The sequence below is a fragment of the Typopeltis vanoorti genome, chromosome 8, assembly GCF_054136105.1.
Source record: "Typopeltis vanoorti isolate ZY-2024b chromosome 8, IOZ_Tvanoo_1.0, whole genome shotgun sequence".
Taxonomy (NCBI): Eukaryota; Metazoa; Arthropoda; class Arachnida; order Uropygi; family Thelyphonidae; genus Typopeltis; species Typopeltis vanoorti.
Window position 1 is genome coordinate 142,053,561 of NC_143556.1, and position 15,422 is coordinate 142,068,982.

Sequence of the window (15,422 nt, forward strand, 5' to 3'; positions counted from 1 at the left end):
TTTTGTCAGTTTCCATGCAGCATTTATTTCCTGCCTGCTTAACACCTCATTCCATGCTATGGCTCTAGGTTGTCTCCTAAGCTTTTCATAATCACCAACCTTGTAAGTTTGTCATAATTAACAGCTTTATAGTTCAACATAAATCCTTCCTTGAAAGAGAGTTCCACATGCTTAAAAACTTCCCAGAACAAGACTGCATGGTCACTCTCCCCAATCGGAGGGTGTGTCAGAGTGTCTACCTTGTTAAGGATATATCTTCTGATGCTATTACTGTTATTATCTGATGCTGTTATATTCTGATGCTGTTATTATCCCATCCAGGCCTGTGTGGCTCAGTGGATGTGGTGTTTGCACTTCTCAGCACTAAACTGTCTGAAGAGAGAGCATCATTAACTTGATTTTTGTCGCTGACTAGAGGAACTTTTTCTAACCCCTTTTTTGCCAGCCTGGTTAGCTGAGTGGTTAGTGTATCTGCTCTCCAGCCAAAAGGCTGTGGGTTCGAATCCCGCCATGGGCATGGATGCTTGTGATTGTCTGTGAAAATAATAGTGGTGGTGGTCGGCACTAGATACCGTTGGTGCAGATGATGAAGTTAGTTGCAGTCGGTGGAGTGGTGGAGACGGAGAGTGATAGAGCAGGTGCCCTCCCTTGATGAGTCTTTGGACTCCGTGGAGGTGTTATGCAATTATTATTACATAACACCTCCAGATCCAGCACTATCAATTCCCTGGTCCCCCTCTATAACATGTTGCTTCAGGTAATTATCCTTTAGCAACTGATAAATTCCAATTCCATTTTTTCATGCCCCCTTTCCTCCCTCAAATTTATGTCCCCATAGGTGAAGTCTCCCAATGTAATTGCTTGGCTTGCACTCATTGTGCTAATCTGCCAATATCTACATCTTCCTATGGACCTCTTGTTTAGCAGCAGCCTAGAATATACTTTGTCATATTGGCTTCTATCTCATACCAAGAAGACTCAAATGAACCATCTTCTCCAGACCCTCCCAATTTTGTTTGTTGAAGTTTTTTTAGTCAGCTGTACCCCACTTCCTGTCCTATTCCCTCTATCTCTTCCCTGAAAACGAATACCCTTTACATTCTATTCCCATAAGTTTATCACTTCTTTCAGGTCTGACTATTCTACAAACTATCTCAGTAAGATATTGCATTGCATACAGGTGATGGTAGAATGGAAGTGCGAAACTATAGACCAGTTTGTATTTCTTCTGTAGTTGTTAAGATTTTGGAGAAATGAGTGAGAGATCGTGGTACAGCATTGGTGAGATAAAGATAATGCTATCTCTAAGGATCTGCATGAATTTGTTAAGGGATGATCTTTTTTAATTATTATTAACATCTGACCTCCATGAGTCAGAAACTTATTGTGGGAGGTACACAATATTGCACACAATGTTCATCCAACTGCGCCTCAGACTGACTCAATGTGTCTACATTCAGCTATGAATTCCACTCACCAACCACTCTACATGCAAAGAACCTTTTCCTCACTTCTCTGCTCACACCCTCCTTATCTCATCCATGTCAACTTAATAACAATCTTTGACTAGCTTATGTGTCTCAATCATATCTCCCTTTTCCCTTGTATTCATGAGGCTTTGCAACTTACATTCTCTCAATCTGTTCTTGTACTCCACATGCAATCTCTCCAGTACCATCACCACAACTCCAGATATACAGATTGGACTATAATTTGAAACAACAGCCTTATCACACCTTTATGAAGTGGAACAATTTTACCTTCCTTCCACTCCCTTGGAACCTGTGCTGATGTAAGGCGCTTAATAAAGGACCACTGACCATATTTGTGAATTTTCTCTGGATCCTTTCTAACATATCCTCGTCACCATGAAAACCCAGTGACAAAATCTTTGCACACTAATCCATATCAGCCCTGATCAAGACCTTATGTGTTGTTGTAAGACCTTTATACAATGGCATCATAACCTCTCTATTTCTGCATGTCAGGGTCGTCTGCATCATTGCTATTATCCGATGTGATGTTGTAAACCTTTGCTATTTATAAGCCTGCTTGGTTACTGCAGCTTTGTAATGATTAATGTCTAATGCGTTTTTGTAATATCTTTATTCTAATTAGCAGTGAGCTTTTGCTTTCATAACCTTTCTTACTTATTCTATTGCATACTATGTTTTTCCACCTTTCACATTTACTAGTCGTATGTCTATGAACACTGGAAAATTTATTTCTTGAGACTGAGTAATATGTCCGATAGAGCTCATTCTTATTAGCATAAAATTCCTTCACTAAAGTTTATGTAAACAGTCTTGGTCTTAAGTATTTAAACTACGCTTTTAATGCCTTAGTTGTTTCTCGCTCACAAGTCTGAGTTTATTTAGGAACAGTGCATTGTAAAATAAATGATCAGGCAGACTCTATTGACATATAAATAAAACACATTTATTTACATTAATATCAAAGTACATTAATTAAACGATAGGGAGGTTACTCTCTCTACCTATCATTTAGACTTTCAGCATAAAGAAACAAACTTTCCCTTTTCAATACTAATTAACTATGTAATACAATTATTCAATTACTTCTCTGCTTATTAAATCAAATTATTGAAAACACTGATTTACTCATTAAGAGGTTAGCTAACTATGCCAAGTTATTTCACAAATCTTATGCCAATCAGTGGTGTATTTAGGTATTTGCTGCCCCTAGCCCTGCAGAAAGTGCCGTCCCTCATGACTTGTCCATAGGCAGGTGATCATCCCAACCTCCAGTGACTGAAGTTGCTATAGAATCCCACTTGCTTCATATCATGTAACTTTCTTCTGGTTGGTGTCATTTTCAATTTTGGACAAAGTGGAAATTATTTCTGTCCATCCCTCACAAAGACTCCGACGGCATCATCACAAGCTGACCGAGTGGCGAAGGACATTTGATTACTTTTGCAAAAGTTTCCAGGTGCTTTCTTAGCACACTCCACCGATGTGTTGAAGATGTGAAAAATATGTACATTTTTCACAAGGACATCAAAAGTTTCTGAAGGACATCAAAAAATGCAGAAGAGTATAGACAGGATTCGGCAGCACAAGTACCAATTTGAGACAGAATATCCAACGCACAGTATGAATTCTGCCAATGGATTTATTTCAAGAATTCTTGCTTGCAGTCGTGTGTACTTGCGTGACATATTACTAACATTATCATATGCCTGCCCTTTGCAATTTGCTACATCAATTCCAAGCTCTTTTAGTGAAGTCAATTCCACCTCTTGTAACTCTTCAGATTTGTGACTTAGGAATGAAATGCAAGAAACGCTCCACAGAAGTTCCATGTTCTTTCACATATCGTACAATGAAGGACAGCTGATCAACATGAGACAAGTCTAGTGTTGAGTCACCACTTATGGAATAGTACTACGCTATTTTAAATTCTTCCACAATAAATTTCATTACTTTCTTTCCTTTGCCAAGCAAAGGAAAGATAGGAAATGAAACTTTTTCCTTTTTTCCCCGATTTTGGCAATGTGCCCAGCAAGAAAGTGATCAAATTCATTAATCCCTAGTGCCTTTGTGTCAAGTTACCGACGACAACAGTAGCTTTCCATGCACGTGTCTCAGTCCATATAGTTATGCAGAATCTGATTACATGCCACTATGCTTGCAGACTAAACTTACAATGAGGAAAAGAAAAACATTTCTCTACTTGTGAGTAGATGCAGCATATAAGGAACATGTTATAACTAAAAAATAAGAGCCTGGAAATTTCCACCACCCCTCAAAATTTGCCGCTCTATGCCCGGGCCTATATGGCCTATACCTAAATACGCCACTTATGCCAATCATCACCATTCCAAATGACTCTCTTATGGACGCTTCTTATTATCATTAAGATAATTCTTATCAGTCCATCTATAACATATCTCCTAGATTATAAAAGGGAATGTACAACAAAAAAAGTGGAAGAAACTTACAGAGACTCTGTGTCACACACTCATCCAAAGGTCCTGCACTAAAGTTCTTATGCCTTTTCTTTCGTCTCGGATGTTAGGCTTCCTTCTGAAATGTCTTGCTTCAGTGGCATCTCGTCAGATAAAATTTGCAGGCTTTTTGACTGCAGTCCGCAGTACACGAATAGCTCGGGCAAAAAGGTTTCATCATATGGGCAATTTCTCCAGTGCTTGAAGTTCGCTTCTGTGGCTACTGGCTTCGGTTGATCTCCCGCGGCAAAAATAAAATCGACCGACACTTGGCTTGGGGGTATTTATATTGGCTGTTCTCTCGTCATTCCCATTTTTCTCCTCTGGCATGGGGTCGCCATAATTTCTGGTCCTCTGGATCCTACTTTAGGTATTTCTGCCTGTAACTGCCGACTCTGATAACTGCCTCTTGCCTCTGACTGCCAACGATGAAAACTCCCGCTCTGACTTCAGTGGGGCCTGGCTCCTGCTGAAGAGACCTCAATAAAGGTCAAAACTAGTCTGGGTAGTGGCCCTTCCCTTAATGCATAACATTAGACATATCCGCAAGGAGATATGTTTTGCATTATGGGAGATACTGAGATAGGAGTGCTGGTAGCTTGCTCCACCTTTGCAAGAAGTCGCCTTGGTGTTGCACCACCTTACCCTAGTCTTGAAGATACTTTCAGGCACAAACTTTGTTTGCTCACACTTGGATAAAAGATTAAACTAAATTTATTATATTCTAACCAAGTGAAAAATAAACTTTGAATACGATTGAGACATTTAAACTGTTGAGAGGTAGTCAGAGGGTTGACACTGGGGTGTTCTTTGGTTTAGTGGAATAGGTGGGGGAAGGAGTGAGGACAAGGGGGCCATCCCTAGATGTTACGAAAGGATGTTATGAGTAAAGAGGATGAGGAGTAGTTTCTTTGCATGGAGGGTAGTTGATCTGTGGAATGCATTGCCTGATAGTGGTGAGAGCACAAATGGTTAACGAGTTCAGGGAGTGGTATGTAATAGACTTTGTGTTTGCTGGGATTGGCCTCTCATAGAGTCTTGTGACTCCAGGGAGGCCTGAATCATAATAATTATAAAAATAAATAAGATTGAACTTGATAATCTTATATTGCAACTGCCTCAGCCCATACTCTCAGGACTGATTTTAATGGACTGATTCATGACTATATTTACCAGATAACACTCTGTGGGAGTATTGTCAACATGAATGGATGGGGTTATATCATTGAGTCAATTCTTGGCAGTTTTGACTTCTCTCTTCTTAATAATAGAGTTAATAACTTTTTCCATATGCCTATCCACTTATATTCTGCAATAGATCTTGCAATTTGCTTCCCTATAATCTTTCCACTGCTCATTAGGGATGTTGAAGAGAACATCTATAGAAGCAGTAATTTTCCTATTGTTTGCACTATGTCCTCAAAAGAACAGTGTTCTTTTACATAGATGCACATGTGGAAAATGGACCAGGCTGACTGAAACATGTTTCCCCATCTTGCAAAATTTAATGCTGAAGTAGTTAGTCAAACACTTATTAATGAAGCAGTGAAGTGTATCCAGATTGCATTGTCCAGGCAGCAACAGCCACAGTCCCAAATACATCATCTTAATTTCTACTCTATCCAAAACCATGGTAGAATCCAGAGTGTCAAGCAGCCAATAAAGATTTAGACAGAGCATAGAGTATTTTTTCGTAGATATCCCACCACATTAAACCTAATACCTTGAAACCTACTTTAGCCAAAGAAAGTTATGTGAGACATCAGAGCAAAAAAAAAAAAATAATAATAATCTTGGATTCAGTTTTCCAGTTTACATCATCAGTTAATCAATCAGTGCAGAAATTCTATGGGATAAAATTCAGAAAATGAAAGCAGATCAAGGTAGATTTAGAACACACCATTTGCCTAACTTTCCCCATAATGGATGCATTGTTGCTTATCTTAAATCTATTGCATACATTTTGGGAATAATTTTACTAGAATCTCGGCAACAGCTTCCTATCCTCCTGAATTATTAATATTGAAAGCAACAAGATAAACAAGCTGAACTTTTTTCCAGTGCACTAGAGCCATACAATCAGCCCTTCATTTAAGGAGGAACTAAAAATAGTTCTACTCTTTTATGCCATTGCAGTAAGTCCTGATAACATTCATTATGAGATGATAAAGCATCTTCCATCTTAAATGGATCTCCTTTTTGTATGATACAGCAGAATACTTACAGGATATAACAAACAATTATCGACCTATCACTCTGACCAGCAATTTTTGTAAGATATTGGAAAAAATGGTAAATGCGGTGCTTCTCTCTTATTTAAAGAGCAAACTTCTTTCTAATACACAATGTGGCTTTTGTAGCCACTAATCAACATTGGACTATTTATTCTGTTTAGAAACATGCATAAGAGATGCTTTCTTGAAATGAGAACATCTGACTTCAGTCTTCTTTGACATGGAAAAAAAGCTTATGACACATTCTGGAGATAGGTCATATTAAAATGCCTCTTTAATCTTGGTCGGATGGAACACTTTCCTGTTTTAATTAAAACCTTCCTGTCCTGCAGATTTTTCCACGTCAGAATGGAAGCATGTTATTTCAGTGATATCATCAAGAAGGTGTTCCTCAAGGTTCTGTCTTAAGTGTTACTCTTTGCTATCAATTCAATCATTAAACAACTTCTTCCCACAGTAAACAATGATCTTTACATGGATGACTTTGCAATTTACTGTCACCCCTGTAATATGAGGGTAATCAATAGACAACATCAACAGACAGTTACTCTTGTTTCTTTATAGGCTTTAAGTAATGGGTTCAGGTTTTCAGCAGAAAAAATGTCCATGTATACTTCTGCTGAAAATGTATTATTCACTCAGATTCTGATTTAAGAATGGGACAAAGTATCAATCCTGTTGCACCAGAGGCTAAGATCGTGGGACTCATCTTTGACAGAAAGTTTACATTCTCTACACACATTCAACAACTTAGGGACAAATTCTTAAAAAGCATTGTATTTCCACTGTACTCTTTCCTCTGCAGAACGGGATACCAATTGATGTTCCTTACTTTGCCGTTATCATGCATTTGTACATTCAAAACTTGATTATGGGTGCTAGGTTTACAGTTATGCAAAGGAGAGAGTATACTCCAATGGTTGACCTGTCCATCATCTGGGTATACGAATAGCCACTGGTGCTTTTCACACATCGCCCATTTAAAGTCTTTATGTTGAAGCAAATGAACCCACTATTGCTTAGATGAAAGCAGTTGTCTCTTAACTATGCCCTAAAATAAAGTCTCTTCCAGAGCATCCTAAGTGGACTAGTATCTTTTCTCTGCATTCAGAAGCTCAATATCATTGAACTTCTGAATAATATTCAGAAGCTTTGACATGCATGTTAAAAAGATTATGGAAGCTATTGGCCATGAATGTATGCAACATTACCTGCACCAAACATAACAGCATTCACATATATAGGTTTGCACTCCATCCTATAATCTTTCACTTTCTCAACTACAAAAGACTCATACTCCAGCATCTGCTTACCTACAATTGTTTAATGCACACAGAGCAGTCGATTCCAACTAGATACCACTTAATTGCAATATTTACATACAGCAGAGTTGCATATCATTGAGCTTGCATTTGTTCATATAAAAGAAAAATGCTACCAAAAGTGTGTAATTTTTACAGAATCATCGAGTTCTTTGTATAAAGTAATTCACATCAATAATTTGAGGTTTTACAACTGTTGTACAAAATTCAGACCCTTGATTTTATGTTCAGTTGTGATGGATTCCCAGCCACATTAAAATTAAAGGAAATGAGATTGCAAAGGCATCTGCTAAATCAGCTCATACTTTTTTCCACGTACTATTTGACCGTCCCATATACTGACTTCAGACAGCTTATTAGATCGAACATAATTACTCAGTCTTCATGGCAGGAAGCACTGACAAACAAATTGCACTAGATTAAGCCTGAAATTAAGCACTGGCAGTCAAGAAAAGTTGTTCTTGCTAGGCTCTGCATAGGTCAATCATTTTACACATTCTTATTTACTGAGGCACCTATGTGTGAAAAATGAAAAACGCATCTCACCCTTTGTCATATTCTGGTGGAGTGCTAGCATTTCACATAAGAGAGGAATGAAATATTTGCTAATCTAGCTAAGCCGACCAGGCGGGTGCCTAGTACTCAGGCACCCTAGTACTCGGCCTGGTTGGCCGAGTGGTTAGCATATCCACTCTCCAGCCAAGAGGCTACGGGTTCAAATCCTGTCAAGGGCATGGATGTTTGTGATTGTCATATTAACCGTTTACCATATGTACTGCTGTAACCCTTGTCCTGGTGCAGTATGACCTTTGATGTCTTTGCATCATAAAAAAAAAAATAAATAAATAAATAAAAAAATAATCAAATCATATACACTCAGACAGATGTTATCAGACTCAGACAAATTGTGTAATGTATTTAACTTTTTACAAAGAATTACTTGCAAACAAATTATTTATAATTAACGTTCATGATATTATATGTGTGTCCTCTAAGTTGCTGGGGGAGTGAATGGCATGCGATACTAGAAATTCTTGACATGCATATATGTGCATTTATGATGGGCATAATTTAAAAAAAAAAATTATGAGGAAAGGGAAAGAAATTTGAAGTATAAATAACTAACCAATAATAAACAGCCACTGTATACACTTGGTATCTCAGTAAATAATTATTGGTAGGAGCTAATGAAATGAACTAATAATGTTAATCAGTTGATTAATTTTGACATGGCAGGAATACATGTCTGTGTTGATGGAGCAGCCAATCGGTTTGTAAAATTTGTTGTGCTTGTTATGTGTATTTATTTCGCTCTGTGTTATTTATATTTCACTTAGTTTTCTAAGAATTTTCTTTTATTTACTTAGGATAAGTACACATTTTTTACACAGTAGGATACATAAATAATTCCTGATCCTTATTGGAATTATCGATCCTTTCGTGAATCCTGCATTCATTACTTCTTTCAGTGGCTTTTCTGTCTTATCAATGGTAGATGTCCCACATATTGGTAGTATTTTGTTGAAGATCAGCTACTTCTTATAATACATAGAAGTATTTGTTTTAATTCAGGAACAGATAGTTGAAAGACTGGAATAAAAATGTTCCTATACAACAAAAAGCATTCCAATCTCCACAGTTGCTATACTACCAGCAAAAGCAAGAAATACAAGTAGTTTTATTGTATATCTAAATAGAGTACAGTTACAGTCTTTGTCTTATATTACTTTATTTACTTTTATTACTCATTTATTTACTTTGTACTATAATTAATTTATTAAGTGCCTTCATAGCACAATTGGAAGAACAACTGCATATTGTGTCTTTTAATTGGAAAAGGCCTAAGTTCAATTCTTGTCATTACGAGTGGAATCTTTATATGGGAGCATTTGAAGGTCAGTTAGTCGATCTCATGTGAAGGTAACAGGAATTTTTCTCCTGCAAACTCTGCTTTTTCATACAGGCACATCGTCCTTCAAAACACATGCCATTTACAGGTAAAAAATGCTGTTGGTAGTGGTCATGGGCGATAGATGGCATTGATGGTGGTTGTGTGTAAGTAGCAAGGGAGACAGTAGATGTGTAGCACAGCGGGGGTGCTTTCCTGCAATGAGTCTGAACTCCATGGAGGTGTTACTCAGTAATAACAATATATTTGGCAACAGTTATAATTAGAGACAACTGGAATGACACCTCAATGAAAAGCACACCTTTTCTGCAGATGTTATGCTGCATGCAGCATAGAGTCTGTGCTGCATGCATTTAAGCAAAACTCATTTATTGTCGCACTAAACATTGTGTAAAAATCGTAACTAAAATTCTGAATATTTTTACGAATTGTTTGTTAAAATATTTATTAGTTTTAGTTTCATAACACACATTGTCGGTACTTGTGATGTGCCGGTTATTGAAATTGTTTTGTCAAAAATGATATGTAAAGAAGTTAAAAAATTGATGTACTTACCAGATTTGATATTTGTATTACTTACAGGAATTTTATTGTAATTTAAAATATTAGTTTTGTGTTTTTATGAAGACATTCTCTCTTGTCGCTAATGGAGACAACGTGTCAGCCATTATTTATACCTAACTTCTTGCTTACCAGTTTCATGGAGTGTGCATGCTCGCCGAGAAGTTGGATGTGTGATTGACAGCTGACAAGGAAAGCGTTCGGTATCTGAGTAACGACTGTAAACAAGAGAGAGCGTTCGGAAGGAAATTAGAACATAGGCTGGCAGATATTTAGGTTCAGAGGAACTTAAGTTTTTTTTATGTGACAATTGGTGGAAAATTGATAGTATATTCCACAAAAGGAATCGTGGAACTATTAAGTTTTAATGTGGAATAAGTATGTGGATAAATAAAAGAAAATATTGCTATATGCATTTTAAACGGAATATTGGAGGAAACACTAATTGAAAGATTTATAGTAGATTCCGAAAAGAAAATCGTAGAACTATAAGTTTTTTTTTTCTAATTGGAAGAGTTAAGACTGTCAATGAGCATTTAGTGAATAAAAGAAGAATTTGCTATTTATGTTCTAAAGGAATGTTCAAGAAAACTCTGATTAGGAAGTTTCATCTGTATTAAGGATGCTGGATATGAATATTATTTCTGCTGAAGAAAAGAGACAGAATTAAGTTTCGGAAGAATTAATGTGTGCTACATGAGCGATGGGAAAGGATCCTGTAAAAAATGAAGAATAGAGTTTGTCAGTTTGGAAAAGCATATGACAAGGTGCCAAGAGAAAAGCTATTCAATATGCTACAGTTATATGGTGTCAATGGAGCATTATATCAAGTAATACTTAGTCTTTATTTGAGTTGTAAGTCAGCACTCAGAATTGAAGGAAGTACAGAAAGATGGTTTAATGTTAAATCTGGTGTGAGACAGGGATGTACATTATCCCCTCTGTTATTCATTATCTATATGGATCACATTATGAAGGAAAGTGGTATTAAACATGATATCAAAATTGGAGATGCTAATGTCAGCTCTTTGCTCTATGCAGATGATGTTATACTTCTAAATAAATCCGCTACAAGTCTGCAAGATTCTCTGACTAAATTGAATAACCGTTGTAATAGATATGGTATGAAGGTCAGCAATAAAAAGACAAAGACAATGAAAATAGGCAGAATCATTGAAAATGTCAACTGTGTTGTGAATGGAGAACCTGTGGAACAAGTAAAACATTTCAGCTACTTAGTCACGATTTTTACTGAAGATTGTAAATTAAATATAGAAATAGACAACAGAATCAGCAAAGCTGGTATGGTGGGAAGTCAATTGAATAAATTCATATGGAATAAGAGAGAAATTAGTCGGAACACTAAATTAGCTGTATACAAGACAGTGTTCAAACCAGTTTTAACTTATGGAGCTGAGAGCTTGATCAGAAGTAAAACACTTGACCAAAGACTAGAGACCACAGATATGAGAGTTCTGAGAAAGATTATAGGTGCGAACAGATGGCATCAATGGCAATATCATATTAAAAATGAGGATATTAGGAAAGAACTTGACATTGTCAACATCCAGGAATGTGTTAGCAGAGCTAATCTCAGGTGGTATGGTCACTTAAACAGAATGGGCGAAGAAAGATTAGCAAAACGACCCAGAGGAAGACCAAGATATAGGTGGATTGATATGGTACAAAGTGCCTTAGACGACAGAAATATAAGATCTGATAATGTTGGAGTCTCGACAAGTAACAGACTGATTTGGAGGAAAACTGTAGATAGAAGTTAGTAATGATGTAATTTTTTTCATGTAGTACTATCATATCTTATACACCCCTTGAGGGTACATGGCAGGAATTTGATGATGATGATCTTCTGAAAAGGGCCTTGACAGAGAAAGAAACTGGCTATGAACATTTTGTGATTGTGCAAACAAAGTGTTTAGTCTAGTCTTAACTGTAAGTTTATTATTAAAAGGCCTTGGATCCAATTAATTTGTAGTTAGTTATGTAATATTGTTTGGAGTGTATATATATTGTTTTTGTTTTATTAAATGTGTTTATTTTGTATTTGGTCTTGAGTCAGTGATTATTTGGATTCTGAAAGAAAGAGTTAAGATCATTGCACCAATTGGAGTGAACCCTTGTGCATATAATAATATATAGGTACACTCGGAAATAACAAAAAATAATTGTTAGAAACAGAGATCATCTCTATGGTAGGATTAATAATATGATAATATCTATGAATACTCTATCTATATAAAAATCCACCAATTATTAACTATAGTAACTATGTACATTTGTCCAAACATCCTTTGTCAAATTTTCAGCACCAGAAAATGTGTAATAGCTGTTTATAATGCAGTCATTAGATACAGAAAGTACACAGTTCATGTAAAGCACAAAAGATGCATATGAGAATATGTATAATTTGAAATCAGTTTGAATTATGTTTCAGATTGGATATCATCAAGACCCTTCACAAATGTTAATTTTGCAAATTCTATCAAAAAAGTTGCAACTAACATGCCCTGTAAGCTTTGTGAAAATGCAACCATCTGTTGCAGAAGTGGCATACGTACACTAAAGCTAGTCTCCGCTGGTGGTTTAAGTACTTGAAGACACTACCCTGTGTAAACGTGTTAAACACAATTCATTATGAATTGCCTAATTCATAAATTTTTTAAATTAGCTTTTTTTTTTTTTTGTACAGTACATAGTAATAAATTGATAAATTAGTAAATACTATCTTCTGTACTGCTGTAACCTTTGCTTTGCCACAGTATAATCTTTGCCATCATTGTGCCAATAAACCATAAATCAATCATCATAAGTTAAACAGCAAGAGGGAGGGGTGATCTGCAAACCTCTCATGTGGTATTCTGTGAAATGTCTTTGCAAAGACCAAGAATATACTCTCATTTCCCTTATCCAACACGTTCATCAATCATAAAAGTAGATGGCTGAAGCAAAACCTGCCTTTCACACACCCATATTGACTATCTTAGAGAATCCTATGCTCATCAATCCAGTCTAATATTCTATTCTTTATTAACCTCTCCAATATCTTAACTACAGCTGCAGATATATGGACTAGTCACAAATTAGAAACTTCTATCATAGAACCATGCTTGTGAAGTAGTACTATTTTGCATTCTTTCTACCCCGAAGAAAAAAAATTTTCCCACTGAAAAATGCTGACATAATTTTGATATCATCAAAATACAATGATACACAAACAAAATCGAAAGACATATAAAGGAAGGTTTGCTGTATATACACTACTAAGAAAGAACAAATAACAATAGTACCCACCATAATGAGATGTAGGACCCCCTTTTGCCACAGTGACTGCAACAGTACTACGGGGCACATTTTCCCCAAACTTCTGATAGCGGTCGATGAGATTTTGGACGATTCTTCCTGTAGGCATGTAATGAGGTCACAGGACATCTGTTGTGGGACAGATGTCCTGTGACCTCACCTGATGCTTCAGTTCATCACACAAATGTTAACCGGTTTAGTACCTGACTGTTTGATACAGCTTTTCCAAGCTGTTATTATGTTAATATAGTTTATAATGATATAGGTGAAGATTTGGATGGAGATATTCAGTTGTTTGCAGATGATGCAAAATTGGGATGAACCATGAAGTGTAGTGAAGATGTGGCCTTACAGGAAGACTTGAATAGATTGAGTGATTGGACACGTAAATGGGGATTGAGTTCAATGTTACAAAATGTAAGTTTTTAAAATTTGGAAAACAAAGATGGGATGCAGAATTTATGCTTGGTGAGAATATATTGTTGGAGTTAGAGGAAATAAGAGATCTGGGGGTGATAATAGATAAGGATCTAAAATTTAGGGGACACATCACCAAAATTGTGAAGACAACACAAAGGCTTCTGGGAATGATGATGAGGACACTGATGTAGAGAAGTAGGGAGATTCTTGTTCCGTTGTATAAGGCTTTGATTAGGCCACACATGGACTATTGTGCCCAGATTTGGTCACCGGGTTTTTCAGAAGGATGAAGAGATGTTGGAAAGGGTCCAAAGGAGACTGACAAAGGTAGTTTCTGACCTCTGGAATGTTGAGTATGAGGAAAGATTGAGAAGATGTAATTTGCAGAGTCTGGTGGACAGGAGGAAGAGGGGAGATATGATAGAGACCTACAAGTTGGTAAGGGGTTGTTATAGGATCAATGTTGGAGAAGTTTTACAGAGAATAGTGGGAGATCAGGGGAGAACCAGAGGTCATCCCTGGAAACTGTATAAAGAGGGTGTGAGTAGGGGAGTGAGAGGCTGGTTTTTTTCATGCAGAGTTGTGAATGATTGGAATGCCTTGCCTGAGAATGTGGTGGCTGCAAAGAATTTGAATGGGTTTAAAACATGGTATGATGAGTTGTGTGTGTGATAAAAGGACCTCCCAGATGAGTCTTTGACTCCATAAGGTCTTGGAGTGGTAATAATAATAATGAGTTAGAGTTTACTAATAATCTCCTATTAACTGTTTGTGTTTTCAATACATAGTTTCCTGTTGTGTAATAACTTTTAATTTTTATTCCTTCATGGAGATGAAAGAATGATAAATTGTATGTTTAGGAAAATTATAAATAAAGGAATCACTTTTTTATTATAATTATTATCTTCGTACTTCAAAATAAATCTTTCCTTATTATCTAATTGCTGATTAAGTGGATAGTACTTCTAATTTCTAACTAATAGGTCTTGGATTCAAATACCACCATGAATGTTGTAGATAGGTGATTGTCTAACCCACCTGCATTATAAATGTGAGATGACCATCAACCTGCTTGTTGGAGGCTTGAAGTGGCTTGGAAAAAGATCCATGTTTGGATAACAGGGTGGCTGATAGGCAGATACCAAAGAGTAGTATATGTTGGAGCTGCTAGGAGAAAGTAAGTTATTAGTGATGTGTTGCAAGGTTCTGTGTTTGGACCACTGCTATTAAATTTGTATGTAAATGATACACGAAATGATTTGAAGGGAAATATTCAGTTGCTTACTGATGCAAAATTGGGTAGCATAATAGTTAATCATAGTGTTATAGAGAGCTTGCTCGTAGGATGCCTTAAATAAACTAACAGTGTGGGCAAAATAATGTGGAAAAGTGTGCAGTTATGCATTTTGGATGAAAACATTACAAGCTGTGTACCACACTTTTCAGAAACAGAGATATGAAAGTCACCATTCTGATTTACAAGGCATTCATATAGCCACATTTGGAATGTATTCAGGGTCTGGTCACTGGGTTTCTTAGGAATGAGGAAGTACTGAAGAGGTTCCTGAGTGACCAAGATTTTGAGTGGTCTGTGGAAAATGTTCCGTATGATGATCGATTGAGGTGAATGTGTGCATTGCAATTCTGCTGTAATGCACACTCTGTTAAATTGGTGGAAAAGAGGGAAT

The 15,422-nt window shown here is 36.6% G+C and overlaps 2 protein-coding genes across 6 annotated transcripts in view; one reads left to right on the forward strand and one right to left on the reverse strand.

Moving 5' to 3' along the window:
* LOC150104397 (NAD(P)H pyrophosphatase NUDT13, mitochondrial-like) overlaps positions 1-15,422 on the forward strand; it is a 581,172-nt gene that overhangs the window by 95,968 nt on the left and 469,782 nt on the right. The window lies entirely within an intron of this gene.
* Positions 1-15,422, reverse strand: part of LOC150104398 (prolyl 4-hydroxylase subunit alpha-1-like) — a 356,969-nt gene that overhangs the window by 65,678 nt on the left and 275,869 nt on the right. The window lies entirely within an intron of this gene.